The 15,227-nt window shown below is 43.3% G+C and overlaps 1 non-coding gene across 1 annotated transcript; it reads right to left on the minus strand.

Annotated features, from left to right (window-relative positions):
* Window positions 1-14,055: 14,055 nt before the first annotated feature.
* Window positions 14,056-14,162, minus strand: LOC133049785 (U6 spliceosomal RNA). The gene has a single exon (XR_009691465.1). It is a non-coding gene; the product is annotated as a U6 spliceosomal RNA (small nuclear RNA).
* Window positions 14,163-15,227: the final 1,065 nt, after the last annotated feature.

Here is a 15,227-nt window from a genome sequence, read left to right on the forward strand (position 1 = left end):
TCTGCATATGAGTTAAATAAGCAGAGTGACAATATACAGCCTTGCCGTACTCCTTTTCCTATTTGGAACTGGTCTGTTGTTCCATGTCCAGTTCTAACTGTTGCTTCCTGACCTGCATACAGATTTCTCAAGAGGCAGGTCAGGTTGTCTGGTATTCCCATCTCTTTCAGAATTTTCCACAGTTTATTGTGATTCACATAGTCAAAGGCTTTGGCATAGTCAATAAAGCAGAAATAGATGTTTTCCTAGAACTCTCTTGCTTTTTCAATGATCCAGCAGATTTTGGCAATTTGATCTCTGGTTCCTCTGCCTTTTCTAAAACCAGCTTGAACATCTGGAAGTTCGTGGTTCATGTATTGCTGAAGCCTGGCTTGGAGAATTTTGAGCATTACTTTACTAGCGTGTGAGATGTGTGCAATTGTGCAGTAGTTTGAGCATTCTTTGGCATTGCCTTTCTTTGGGATTGGAATGAAAACTGAGCTTTTCCAGTCCTGTGGCCACTGCTGAGTCTTCCAAATTTGCTGGCATATTGAGTGCAGCACTTTCACAGCATCATCTTTCAGATTTGAAATAGCTCAACTGGAATTCCATCATCTCCACTAGCTTTGTTCATAGTGATGCTTTCTAAGGCCTACTTGACTTCACATTCCAGGTTGTCTGGCTCTAGGTGAGTGATCACACCATCGTGTTTATCTGGGTCGTGAAGATCTTTTCTGTACAGTTCTTCTGTGTATTCTTGCCACCTCTTCATAATATCTTCTGCTTCTGTTAGGTCCCTACAATTTCTGTCCTTTATCAAGCCCATCTTTGCATGAGATGTTCCCTTGGTATCTCTAATTTTCTTCAAGAGATCTCTAGTCTTTTGCAATCTGTTGTTTTCCTCTATTTCTTTGCATTGATCACTGAGGAAGGCTTTCTTATCTCTCCTGGCTGATCTTTGGAACTCTGCATTCAAATGGGAATATCTTTCCTTTTCTCCTTTGCTTTTTGCTTCTCTTCTTTTCACAGCTATTTGTAAGGCCTCCTCAGACAGCCATTTTGCTTTTTTGCATTTCTTTTCCATGGGGATGGTCTTTATCCCTGTCTCCTGTACAGTGTCATGAACCTCCATCATCATAGTTCATCAGGCACTCTGTCTATCAGATCTAGTCTCTTAAGTCTATTTCTCACTTCCACTATATAATCGGAAGGGGTTTGATTTAGGTCATCCCTGAATGGTCTAGTGGTTTTCCCTACTTTCTTCAATTTAAGTCTGAATTTGGCAATAAGGAGTTCATGATCTGAGCCACAGTCAGCTCCTGGTCTTGTTTTTGCTGACTGTACAGAGCTTCTCCATCTTTGGCTGCAAAGAATACAATCAGTCTGATTTCAGTATTGACCATCTGGTGATGTCCATGTGTAGAGTCTTCTCTTGTGATGTTGGAAGAGGGTGTTTGCTATGACCAGTGCGTTCTCTTCGCAAAACTCTATTAGCCTTTGCCCTGCTTCATTCTGTACTCCAAGGCCAAATTTGCCTGTTACTCCAGGTGTTTCTTGACTTCCTACTTTTGCATTCCAGTCCCCTATAATGAAAAGGACATCCTTTTTGGGTGTTAGTTCTAAAAGGTCTTGTAGGTCTTCATTGAACTATTCAACTTCAGCTTCTTCAGTGTTACTGGTTGGGGCATAGGCTTGGATTACTGTGATATTGAATGGTTTGCCTTGGAAACAAACAGAGATCATTCTGTCATTTTTGAGATTGCATGCAAGTACTGCATTTTGGACTCTCTTGTTGACCATGATGGCTACTCCATTTCTTCTAAGGGATTCCTGCCCACAGTAGTAGATATAATGGTCATCTGAGTTAAATTCACCCATTCCAGTCCATTATAGTTCTCTGATTCCTAGAATGTCGACATTCACTCTTGCCATCCCGTTTGACCACTTCCAATTTGCCTTGATTCATGGACCTAACATTCCAGGTTCCTATGCAATAGTGCTCTTTACAGCATCAGACCTTGCTTCTATCACCAGTCACATCCACAACTGGGTATTGTTTTTGCTTTGGCTCCATCCCTTCATTCTTTCTGGAGTTATTTCTCCACTGATCTCCAGTAGCATATTAGGCACCTACTGACCTGGGGAGTTCCTCTTTCAGTATCCTATCATTTTGCCTTTTCATACTGTTCATGGGGTTCTCAAGGCAAGAATACTGAAGTGGTTTGCCATTCCCTTCTCCAGTGGACCACATTCTGTCCGACCTCTCCACCATGACCCATCTGTCTTGGGTGGCCCCACGCGGCATGGCTTAGTTTTATTGAGTTAGACAAGACTGTGGTCCTGTGATCAGATTGGCTAGTTTTCTGTGATTATGGTTTCAGTGTGTTTGCCCTCTGATGCCCTGTCGCAACACCTACCATCTTACTTGGGTTTCTCTTACATTGGAGGTGGGGCATCTCATCATGGCTACTCCAGAATTTTTTCTTGTTGACACAGTTTTATGAGAACTTCATGCTATAACATGTACTGCATGTGGCTCGATGTCTGACACACAGCAAGGCTGTAACAAATGCCTGTTCCCGCCTCTGTCTCCCTCCTCAGAGCCTTGTGGATGGCACCAATGGCATTTACAGTGGCAGGTGATGTCTTCAGAGAGCTGATGTTTTAACCATCGAAGGGATCGCCCAGACTGGTGCTCTGGGAAATGAAAGTGTTTTGAGCCCCAAATATCTGGGAGAAAAATCAAGGCAGATTCTTCCTTAGACCAGAAGCCCTAGAAAAGCATCATGGCTGACACCAGACTGGTACCTCGTGGGTCCGCATGAGAAGCCCCTGAACTCTTAGCTCATGTGACAAAGACCCCTCATGTCTTTGGGGAGTGAGGGGAGGACATCCTGCTGAGAATAGAGGGAGTGTCCCCCTTGTTGCCAACAAGGAGGGAGACTCCACAGGGCCACTCTGGGCCACCCCCTAGCATCTGCCTGTCCAGCCTATTCAGGGTCAGCCATAGCCACGCCTTGGGATAGGACCCAGGAGGAGCCGTGGCCTTGACTGCCTATTTCCCTAAGATCTTTGGCCAAGGGCGCCCCCCTCCCACCATGAAATCACTTCTCATCTAACCTCTTGGGCTTTCTTTTCTTTAGATGTTTCTCTGCAGTGCCCTAGTTTGGCCTGGGGTTTTCAACCAATTTTTGTGAAAGAAAACGATGACACTTTATCAGTACTTTGGGGCAAATACAGTTTCTTTCACCAAAGAAAGACCTCTGGGGCTTTTAACTTCCTGAGGGCGAAGGCTCTCAGCAGACTACAGGGTCAGGCAAAGCTCCAGGGAACACCCCAACTTTTGCTTTCACGTTGGCATTTTGTTGTTTAGTCGCTAAGTCTTGTCCTACTCTTGGTGACCCCATGGACTGCAGCATACCAGGCTTCCTGGTTCGTCACCGTCTCCTGGAATTCACTCAAATTCATGTCCTTTGAGTTGGTGATGCTTTCACTTTTTATGAAATGCTGTCATTTCCTTTAATTGGGTCACTCCCTGGGGGGCATGATGGATGGAAGGGACACAAATGCTGGTAGGTCATCCCAAGTGTCCTGAGAGCTCCTCCCAAGGGGTAGTGGTGACCGCCAGCAGCTCCTTGGCAACCCTTGTGACCTCCAGCTGCAGAGACTGCTGGTGAGATGACCTCACCAGATGGTCTGGGGTCAACTTACCTGCCTTCACCAGTGGTGATGAGACGTTTTCTCTACTGTACAGCAGTCACCAGACTCTCCAAATTGTGGCTTTGCTTTGGGCATTTGCACCCCTGTTTTACAGCCACCTTGACAGGTAGGCCAGTGTTTCCTGGTATTTGTTGAACATAGTCCTTCCTTCTCCACCGCCAGATGCTGTCTCAAGTTCCTTGCTGGCCAAGAGGGAGGCACAGCAGACTCGGGACCTGGTCTTCCTGGTTTGTCAGGATCGGTTTCAGGACTGACATTGGAGACACTGACGTTGCAGAAGCATCTCATCACGGTTCCATGTCGTAACGGGCCATTCAAATCTATACATGGGCTGTCATTCCGCAGCACCACGCGCTTGTGCATATACACACATGTGTGCATATTAAAGCTGGTAAAACCAAATCAAAGTTTCTTTGTTTAAATCATATTTATTTTTAATTGATGGATGACTGCTTTACTATAATGGTTTGATTTCTACCATACATCAACATGAATCAGCCACAGGTATACATATGTCCCCTCCCTCTTGAACGTCCATCCCACCTCCCACCCTTTCCCACCCCTCTAGGTTGTTTCGGAGCCCCGGTTTGGGTTCCCCGAGTCATAGAGCAAATTCCCATTGGCTGTCTGTCTTGCATATGGTGGTGTATATGCTTCCATGCTGCTCTCTCCATTCATCTCACCCTCTCCTTCCTCTCCTCTGCCCTTGTCTGAAAGTCTTGAAACAGTTTCTTTTTTTTTTTAATTGTTTTCTTGAAGTGTAGTTGATTTAAGGTGTTGCATTAATCTGCTGCACAGCGAAGGGATTCAGTTATATGTACGTATATGTTCTCCTTCATGTTCTTTTTCATTAAAATTTCCCACAGAATATTGAACGGAGTCCCCTGTGCCATACAGTGGGATCTAGTTTATCCTTTCTATATATGACAGTTTGCATCTGCTAATCCCAGAGTCCCAGTTCATCCCTTCTCCACCCTCCCTCCGCCTTGGCAACCACAAGTTTGTTCTCCAGGTCCCTGAGTCTGTTTCATGGATTTTATGTCATATTTTATGTTTCCACATATAAGTGATATCGCACGGTATTTGTCTTTCTGACTGACTTCACTTAGTACTGTGGTAATCTCTAGGCCCATCCATGCTGTTGCAAATGGCATTGTTTCATCCTTTTTTTACATGAGTTGTACTCCATTGTACCGATACATATACATGTATTCCTTATCCACTTACCTGTAAATGGGCCTTTAGTTTGTTTCTGTGTCTCGGCTATTGTGAATAGTGCTGCTATAAACACAGGAGCACATGTATCTTGTTGAATTATAGTTTGTCTGGATATATACCCAGGCGTGGGATTGCTGGATCATATGGCAACTCTATATTTAGTTTTTTGAGGAATCTCTTTACTGTTTCTCATAGTGGCTGTACCAATTTATATTCCCACCAACCGTGTAGGAGGGTTCCCTTTTCTCCACACCCTCTCTAGTGTTTATTTGTAGACCTTTTTAATGATGGGCATTCTGACTGGTGTGAGGTGATACCTCATTGTAGTTTTGATTTGCATGTTTCTAATAATTACTGATGTTGAGCATCTTTTCATGTGCCTGTAGCCATCTGAGACCTCCCGTTTAATTAATAGTATTGTACCAACGGCAATTTCCTAGTTGTGGAAATGGACTGTGGTTGTATAAAATGTTATCACTGAAAAGAAGCTTGGAGAAGGGTGCATAGGAACTCTTGATGCTTTTTTTTTTTTGGCAATTTCTTTTGAAACTTAAATTATTTCTAAATCAAAGGTCTTCCCCAGAAGGTCCCTCAGGTCCTTTGGAAAATAAAGCACTGGAGACTGGCTCCTACCAGCCAAGGAATGTCTTCTTGTGGGAGCTGTATATCCAGCTTCCCTTTGGGATGTTGGCTCAAGAGCACTTCCCTCACTGTGCATGAGACAGTGGTTCATGCTCACTGTGCCTTTGGCTCTCAGGAATCTTTCAAAGCCTGGGTTATGGTGTCCACTGCCTTCAAACTCCCCAGGAACACCATTCTTATCCTCTTCATCTGTACACTCACCCAAGGGGTGGTGCAGCAGCTGTTGCGAGCTGCTTACTTGCTACCAAGACCCCTCCTCTAGCTGATCACACATGTATCTTTACCCAGCTCATGGGCCCTCCATGCTTCATTGCTCATCCTCACGCATTTGGGTCAAATAATGCCCAAAATGTCACAGACGCTCCAACAGCACAGGAAGTTGCCATCTAAAAAAACTTGTCAGAGATGGTGATCCCAGGAGATTTCTTGGATGTGATGCATTTTGAAAAATAATCATTATTTAGAGTAAAAGGGCTTCCCACATGGCGCAGTGGTAAAGAATCCATCTGCCAGTGCATAGATGCAAGAGACATGAGTTCAACCCCTGAGTCAGGAAACCCACTCCAGTATTCTTGCCTCAAAAATTCCATTTTTGGAGGGCTACAGTCTATGGAGTCGCAAAGAGTCAGACATGACTGAGCACACACACAGAGTAAAGGGGGAAGAAGTGATGTCAGGCAGAGAATCATGTGGGAAACCACACACAAAGCTGTGAAAGGGGCCACATTAGCATCTGAAGGTTGAGCAGAGGAAAGGCCAGGAGGAAAACCTGTGTGCAAGACCCTGAAGGGGCAGAGCATGAGGCCCTAGGACGCGGTGTCAAAGAGTAAGCTTATCCTGATGGCTGCACAGAACCAAGGAGAGTTTCAGGCAGGAGAGAACTTCAGAATTGTGTGGAAATAATTATTCTAGTGGGTCGTGAGTGTTGTTGGGTGATGGAAAGACAAGGAAGCTACTGTTTAAATCTAGGCAAATAGAGATGACAGTCTGTGGGAGAGCTATGGACATTCTTGTGTTTTTTACTCCTGTCTTCTTGATAAAATGGGAGGCAAGCTGTTATGGCCTGAGTGTGTGTGTCCTCTGCAAATGCATATGTTGAAACCTAAGGCTCTAGGGCATGGTATTGAGGCAAATGATTAGGTTAGGAAGATGGGGCGCCCATGAGTGGGATTAGTGGCCTTATAAGAAGAGGTGTGAGAGCCTGCCTGTGTGCCCTCTCATCCTCCCTCTCCCATTCTTCCCACTGTGTGAGGGCAAAAGGAGGAGACAGCCATCTGCAAACCAGGGAGTGGATGCTCAGCACAGACCCTGGATCCACTGTGCCCTGATCTGGGGCTCCCCAGCCCCCTGAGCTGTGAGATGACAAGGTTCTGTTGTTTAAACCACCCAGTCTATGGGAATTTGTTACGACAGCCGTAATGGACCAAGATATGCTCATCAGCTGACCTTGAGGGTGCGGGGAAGGTGCAGGGGTGTTGGAGGTTTAAGGAGAAGGGGACTGCTGAGCCGTGGAAGTTTCCTGAGAAGATAGGAGGGGATATCATCCAAGTCCCAGAAAGGACATTAACGTTCTCATCGTGGAAATGGAAAAGGGGGCATGGGTGAAAGGAAGGCTGGTTGTGTGCTGATGACAGCAAGTCCCCCTGGGGGTCCTGGGCCCTGTTCTCACTAGTATTCCAGGTTGTACAACATCAGTGGTGCCCCCTCCCCCACCCCCAACTCAGGCAGCTGCTCCACAGAGCATGGTCAGGGCCACAGTGGTTTATACCGACAGGGGCTCCTAACTTCAAGCATCAGAAGGAGGAGGTTGGGGACTGTCCCTGGAGTCTCAGGAGGCCCCTGGATTTGTTTGTTTATTTGTTTTGCAACTTCATAGTCAGCCCCACCCCAAAGGTCTGCATGCCAGGGAAGGACAGCCTCCACTTTTACTAAAAACGACAGTGAAGCCTGAAGAACTCAGAAGTACCATTGCATTCTTCAGGCTTATTCATGAGGGTCACATAAGGTAGCTCACTGTCTCCACCTCCAGACATAAAGAGAGGCTGGCTTCTTTGTTGTTCTACCCCAGCAGGTGCCTGCGGAGGCTTTTGAGAAGCTGTGGCAGTCTTGGGTTAAAGGGCCTCTCCTGACACTGCCATAGATGAGGAGTCTGGATTCCAGAGCCCCTTCCTCAATAGAGTTTGCTGCTGCTGCTGCTAAGTCGCTTCAGTCATGTCCGACTCTGTGTGACCCCATAGACGGCAGCCCACCAGGCTTCTCCATCCCTGGGATTCTCCAGGCAAGAACACTGGAGTGGGTTGCCATTTCCTTCTCCAATGCATGCATGCATGCTAAGCTGCTTCAGTTGTATCCGACTCTGTGCAACCCTACGGGCAGCAGCCCACCAGGCTCCCCTGTCCACAGGATTCTCCAGGCAAGAATACTGGAGTGGGTTGCCATTTCCTTCTCCGTAATACAGTTTAATACAGTGAATTAGAATCTTGGCTTGTTTTTTTACCCTAAAATGGAATTAAACAGCTCTGCTGACTTAACCAGCCGGGGCGCGCCGCTGCCCGGAGACCACGCGGTCTCAGCTCGTTCCGCGCTCACGCCACGTGGGGTCTCCCCCCTCCCGTCGGCCTCCCTGTGACTCCTTGTTACTCTCTCCTCCTCACCTCCTATCCCATCTCTTCAGTTTCTTCTCTCCCCAGTTCCCCACAGAAGCCCCTCCCGCTTCGTTCTCTTCTCTCATTTCTCCGCTGGGAAAAAGGCAGAAGTCGGGCACAGAGGGCTTCCCCTGGTGTATCTCACACAGGGATGAAACCACGATGACAGATGTAACATAGGCAGCCAACAGGAGTTTGCTGTATTACTTGGGGAACTCAAACCAGGTCTCCATAACAACCTAGAGGGGTGGGATAGGGAGGGAGGTTTGAGAGGGGAGGGTACATAGCCATAGCTATGGCTAATTCATGCTGACGTTTGGCAGAAACCAACACAATTCTATAAAGCGATGATCCTTCTATTAAAAATAAATTTAAAATTAAAACACCACCACCACCACGAGAGACCAGCTCTCCTGGTCAGGGAGGTGGTGTCGGGGAAAGGGCTGGTCATTGCCAGGTGGAGGAGGCTGGCTGTCCCCGTGTGGCAGACCCGACCCACCAGCCCACGACTGCACCAGCAGGAGCAGGACTTTGTTCTGCTGACACTGACTGTGTTCAGCAGTGTCACAAAGAGCAGGCAGTCCCTCAGCATGAGAATCGAGGATAAAGAATTCCATGAAGAGTCAGACAAGAGCTGGAGGTAAGGGAAAATGCCAGAATCACATATGCTGGCCTTTCTGGAGGTGAAGGAAAGTGTGAGTCACTCTGTCATATTCAACTCTTTGTGACCCCATGGACTGTAGCCCTCCAGGCTCCTCTATCCATGGGATTCTCCAGGCAAGAATACTGGAGTGGGTTGCCATGCCCTCCTCCTCCAGGGGATCTTACCCACCCAGGGATTGAACCTGCCTCTCCTGCATTGGCAGGCAGATTCTTTACCACTGAGCCACCAGGGAAGCCCGCTTGCAAGATGTAAAACACAGGTCAGCAGTGTTTGAAGAAGGGGCAGTAAACCCAGTGGCGCTCCTTTAATAATTAAATGGGAGGCAGAGGTTCCATTCACCAAAACCAGGAGTGTCCCATGTATTCTGTGCTCACAAGCGGATAGGGAAGTGTGGGTTTATTTATTCCCGCATGAAAAAGGCAATTGGCAGAGTATGTGTGCAACCCCTGGGCCCAGTCAGTGCCCTGCTTGTTTGAAAGATTAGTTCCAGTGAGAACTTTTTAATTTAATCTTTTAATATTTATCCATTTGGATGCACCGGGTCTTAGTTGTATCATGCACATTTCGTTGTGGTGCATGGACCCTCTAGCTGTGACTCAAGGGCTTAGTTGCTCCTCGGCATGTGGGGTCTTAGTTCCGCAACCAGGGACTGAACCCACCTCCCCTGCACGGCAAGGCAGATTCTTTTCCCACTGGACCACCAGGGAAGTTCCCCAGTGAGAACTCTTAAAAGGTCATATAAAGTGAGCAAGAAAAATGGAGTCAGGGAGGGGCTGCTTCATCCATCCAAGGTTAGGAACTTTCCCCTTTTCCAGCTTAGACCTCCAAGGTTAAAACTGTTCATCAGACCGTTAGATGCAGAAGCTCTGAAGCGATGTCAAGCTATCAGTGATGCCATGAGTTCCCAGATCCTTCTCACTGTGTGTGTCGGCCCATTGCAAAATAAACCTTGCTCATCAGAAACACATTTTGAGATTATTCTTGTTCTGAATAATAGAAATGCATCCTTAGGGAACATCCAGCAGAGTGCTTTGTTGATTGGAAATTTAGATAACTGGTAAGAAATTGTGCGTGAGAGATAGAATCTAGCAAACAAATTTCTTGTGACTGTTAGGCCACCCTTCATGCTAACAGGATATTTTCATTAGTTAATGGGTCTGCCCTAAAGAACTGATAAAGCTGGTTAAATATTGATCATTTGATCAGTATTATTTAAAGAACTCAAGGGACTGCACTAATTGAGTCTTTCCAGAACGTGGAGAAGGGCAAGAGTTGAAAGCAGCAATGCCAAAAAAAAAAAAAATCCTATTAAAAAACAAGGACTATAACAGAAAGGGAGATACACCATTTTTCTCCAATATTAAGCTAATTTCTCTTTAAGTTGCTTCCAGTCACAAAAGCATTTTATAAAGTTACTGAAATATGAGTCACTATTGACTATCATTTGTCGGTGGCGCCAAAAACTTCGGTCTTAAGTTTGAAACTCGACAGAAAGAGAAGTCCTCTTCAGAGGGAACCTGTCGGCACAGCAGGCTTCCTGGAAAGACTGGGCTCCTTTACAAAGAGTCCTCAGAATCATCTTACTGCCATCCCCACTTTGCAGCTGAGGCATAAAAAGGTTAAATAACTCAGCGGAGGTCATAGCAGCTGTAATTCAGAGGAGGGAGGGTTTAACCCATCTCCCAAGCTTGCAGAGACAGAGTGTCATTTTCAAAATTACATACTGACCAGAGACTGGCAATCAAGTCACTTTTAAGGGACAAAATTTAACACTAATGTCAGACTTTTGAACTACAATGTTTTACACCAGAAGGTAAGGGGTAGCCAATTTAAAACAGCCAAGGAAAGAAAATGTAAGCCAAGGACTGTAAACTCTGAGACAAACTAGCCTTCAAGCAGAATGTCCACAGACATGTTGTTATGAATATATTAGAATCTAGGAAATATCATTCCCGTGAGGAATCTTTTTGAGAACAAGCTTGAACCAACCATGAGTTGAGACATGGGCATAAGGACTGATGGGAAATGTTAATGCATAGAACTAACACTGAAGGATAGAAATATGAGAGACGGTGTACGAAGAACTAGGAGCTGACACTGTATGTGCAGCCCAACCATCAATATATAAGATGGAGAGCATATGGAAAGTAGAAAAGCTAATTGATGACTTTATAATATTTATTGTGAGTAAACATAATATTCAAATTAAGTGCTGAATGATAGGGAAAAAGGTTACTTGCTACTGTCAAGATTGCTCAAAGCAAAGAATATGGACTTCCCTGGTGGTCCAGTGGTTAGGACTTTGCCTGCCACTGCAGGAGACATGGGTTCGATCCCTAGTCCAGGAAGATTCAACTTGCCACAGAGCGACTGGGCCCATGCACCACAACTGCTGAGCCTGTGCACCCCAGAGCCCATGCTCCGCAACAAGAGAGGCCACTTTAACTAGAAGCCTGTGCAATGCAACTAGAGAGTGGGTCCACTCGCTGCAACTAGAGAAAGTCTGCGTGTAGCAATGAAAACCCAGTACTGCCAAAAAAAGAAAAGACTGATGGTATCCAAAAAAGTGGAATAAAGGTATGAAAAGGAAGCATTCATTTAAAGGACAAAAATACAAACCTTCCTAAACACAGAATAAGACAGGAGTGTACATAACTAAAGAACATGAGGCAAAATATATCAGTCAAAATTTAATGAGCTTGATTTACCAATAAAAATAAAAAAGGCCTTCAGATGGGCTTCCCTGATAGCTCAGTTGGTTAAGAATCCGCCTGCAATGCAGGAGACCCTGGTTTGATTCCTGGGTTGGGAAGATCCACTGGAGAAGGGATAGTCTACCCACTCCAGTATTCTTGGGCTTCCCTTGTGGCTCAGCTGATAAAGAATCCACCTGTAATGCGGGAGATCTGTGTTCGATCCCTGGCTTGGGAAGATCCCCTAGAGAAGGGAAAGGCTACCCACTCCAGTAGTCTGACCTGGAGAATTCCATGGACTGTATAGTCAATGGGCCGCAAAGAGTCAGACATAACTGAGCCACTTTCACTTTTCAGACTGACTAACAAAGCAAAATTTTAAAATTAGGCTGTATTTAAAAATTGCTTTTAAAACAAAGATTCAGATAGGTTAAAAATAAAAGGATGAAAACTGAAAAAAATGCAAACCTATTTTAGTAATCATGTAGTAGTGTGTGTCGGGCTTCCCTGGTAGCTCAGCTGGTAAAGAATCTGCCTGCAATGCAGGAGACTCGGGTTCTATTCTTGGGTCAGGAAGTTACCCTGGAGAAGGGCCACAGATCATAGGATTGTAGACTCAGACACAACTGAGTGAGCACAACAGGCAAATAACATTGTATTAGTTTCAGCTGTCCAACATAATGATTTATATATATATATATATATATATATATATATATATATATATATAGTGAAATTACTACTACAGTAAGTTTAGTTAACATTGATCACCACACAGTTACAATTTTGTGTGTAGTGAGAATTTTAAAGATCTACTCTCTCTAGCAACTTTCAAATATACACTACAGTATTGTTAACTGTGGTCCCCATGCTGTATCCTTGGGGCTTATTTATCTTATTACTGAAAGTCTGTGCCTTTGAACCACTTTCTCTCATCTTGCCCACCCCTACCTACTCCCTGCCTCTGGCAACCAGCAATCTGTTCTCTGTATCTGAGTTTTTTGTTTGTCTGCTTTAATGAGTTTCTGAAGATTTCACACATAAGTGAGATATATAGTATTTGCCTTTGATGCTAAATATTCATTTAGCATAAGGCCCTTAATGTTCATCCATGTTTTTGCAAATAATAGGGATTCCTTTTTAATGTCCCAGTTGTGTTACATATACTACACTTTCTTGGACCATTTATCCATTGATGGACACTTTGGTTGTTTCCATGTCTTGGCTCTTATAAATAATGCTGGAATGAACTTGGGAGTACAGGTATCTTTTCAAGATAGTGATTTCGATTCCTTCAGATAAATACCCAGAAGTGAAATTGCTGGATCATATGATATTGATACTTAGTATTTTGAGGAAACTCCATACTATTTTCTGTAGCGGCTGCACCAGCTCACCTTCCCACCAACAGTGAAAAAGGGTTTCCTTTTCTCTAAACTCTAGCCAACACTTGTTATTTCTGGTTTTTCTGATAATAGCCATTCTAACGTGTGTGACATGATATCTCATTATGATTTCGATTTGCATTTTCCTGGGTGAATAATGATGTTGAGCATCTTTTCATGTATCTGTTGGCAATTTGCATATCTTCTTTGGAAAAAATGTCTATTCAAATCCTCTGCCCGTTTTTAATCTGATTATTTAGGGTTGTTTTTGTTTTTTTACTATTGATTTATATAGTTTATATTTTTTATATTAACCCCTTATCAGATATATGATTCACAAATATTTTCTCCCAGTTGATGAGTTGCATTTTCATTTTATTGATGGTTTCCTTTGCTGTGCAGAGCCTTTGTGTTTGATGTAGATTCACTTGTTTGTTTTTGCTTTTGTTGCCTTTGTTTTTGATGTCAAACCCAAAAGATGGTTGCCAGGACTCACATCAAGAAGCTTAGCCACTGGGTTTCTTTTTCTGAGTTTTATGGTTTCAAGTTTCACATTTAAGTCTTTTAATCCACTATCCTTTCCCCACTGTTATAATCTTGACTTATTTCTTATAAATTAATTGACTGTGTATGCATGGGTTTATTTTTGAGCTCTTTTTTCTCTTCCATAGATCTATGTGTCTGTTTTTATGCTGATACCATAAGTGTTTTGATTACTATAGTTTTATAATATAGTTTGAAATCAGGAGGTGTGATGCCTATAGCTTTGTTCTTCATTCTCAAGATTGCTTTGATTTTTTTATGGTCTTTGTGATTCCATACAAACTTTGGCAGTTTGTTCTATTTCTGTGGAAAATGCCGTTGGTATTTTGAGAGGAATTGCATTTACTCTATAGATCACTTTAGAATGGACATTTTAACAATATTAATTTTTCCAATCCTTGAGCATGGAATATCTTTCCATTTGTGTCTTCAATTTCATTCCTATCTTCAGTCTTCAGTCAGTGCATAGTTCTTTCACCTCCTCAGTTAAACTTTTTTTTTTTACTTCACTTTATTTATTTATTTATTTGGATTTTTTTGGTTTTTCCATTTATTTTTATTAGTTGAAAAATATGGAACACTTCACGAATTTGCATGTCATCCTTGCACAGGGGCCATGCTAATCTTCTCTGTATCGTTCCAAGTTTAGTATATGTGCTGCCGAAGCGAGCACCTCAGTTAAACTTATTTGTAGGTATTTTACTCTCTCTTTTTTTTTTTTTGGACACACTATGCAACTTGCAGGATCTTAGTTCCCCAGCCAGGGATTGATTCTGTGTTCCCTGTAGTGGAAGCATGGAGTCTTAACCACTGGACTGCCAAGGAATTCCTTATTATTTTTCATGAACTTATAAATGGGATTAAAAAAAAATCTGTATCTGATAGGTTGTTGTTATTATATATAAATGCAACTGACTTTTGTGCCTTGATTTTGTATCCTGCAACGTTATTGAATGTGTTTATTAGGTCTAACAGCTTTTTTTGGCAGCATCTTTAGTGTTTTCTATATATACTATCATGTCATCTGCAAATAGAGACAGTTTTACTTTTTCCATTCCAATTTGGATGCCTTTTATTTCTTTTTCTTTCCTAATTGTTCTTGCTAGGACTTTCAATACTATACTGAATAAAAGCGGCTGGAGTGGGAGAAAGCAGAATTTTTAATATGAAAGAAAAACGATGTAAGATAGAAAAGATTAAGTGGAAACTTTGTAGTTGTGAATTGAATTGTAAGCATCAGTTGTAAGTGTAAACTCATAAAATGTATTTCATCTTTCCAAAGAAGTATATGTATTTCCTAGATCTCTCCACTGAAAGTGCCTAGAGGCAAGATCTTGGTTTTTAAATACCACCCTCATTAAAAGAAAGACGGATATTTGAAGAAATGGCTGATTCTCCAAAAATGACAAGAAATGTACAAAATAATCGGGAAACATCTTATACTAGAAAATAGGGAAACTTAAAAAAAGAATGGAGTCATGTCAAAAAAGTTTAGTAGCCATTTTGCAAAAGGTTCCCTTTGTCCAGATGGGTCTAACTGTGTATCAACAGGAATAACTCCATTGGATTTAGTCAGATCAGATGTGTAAATGCATGAGTATTTGATTATATTTTAAAACCCCTCAGATGTAAGGTTACCGCCTTTTTTTTTTTTTTTTTTGCATTACCACTTGCATGTGGGATCTAGTTTCTTGACCAAGGATCCAACTCAGGGCCCCCCTGCATTGGGAGCATGGAG

The sequence above is a fragment of the Dama dama genome, chromosome 30, assembly GCF_033118175.1.
Source record: "Dama dama isolate Ldn47 chromosome 30, ASM3311817v1, whole genome shotgun sequence".
Taxonomy (NCBI): domain Eukaryota; kingdom Metazoa; phylum Chordata; class Mammalia; order Artiodactyla; family Cervidae; genus Dama; species Dama dama.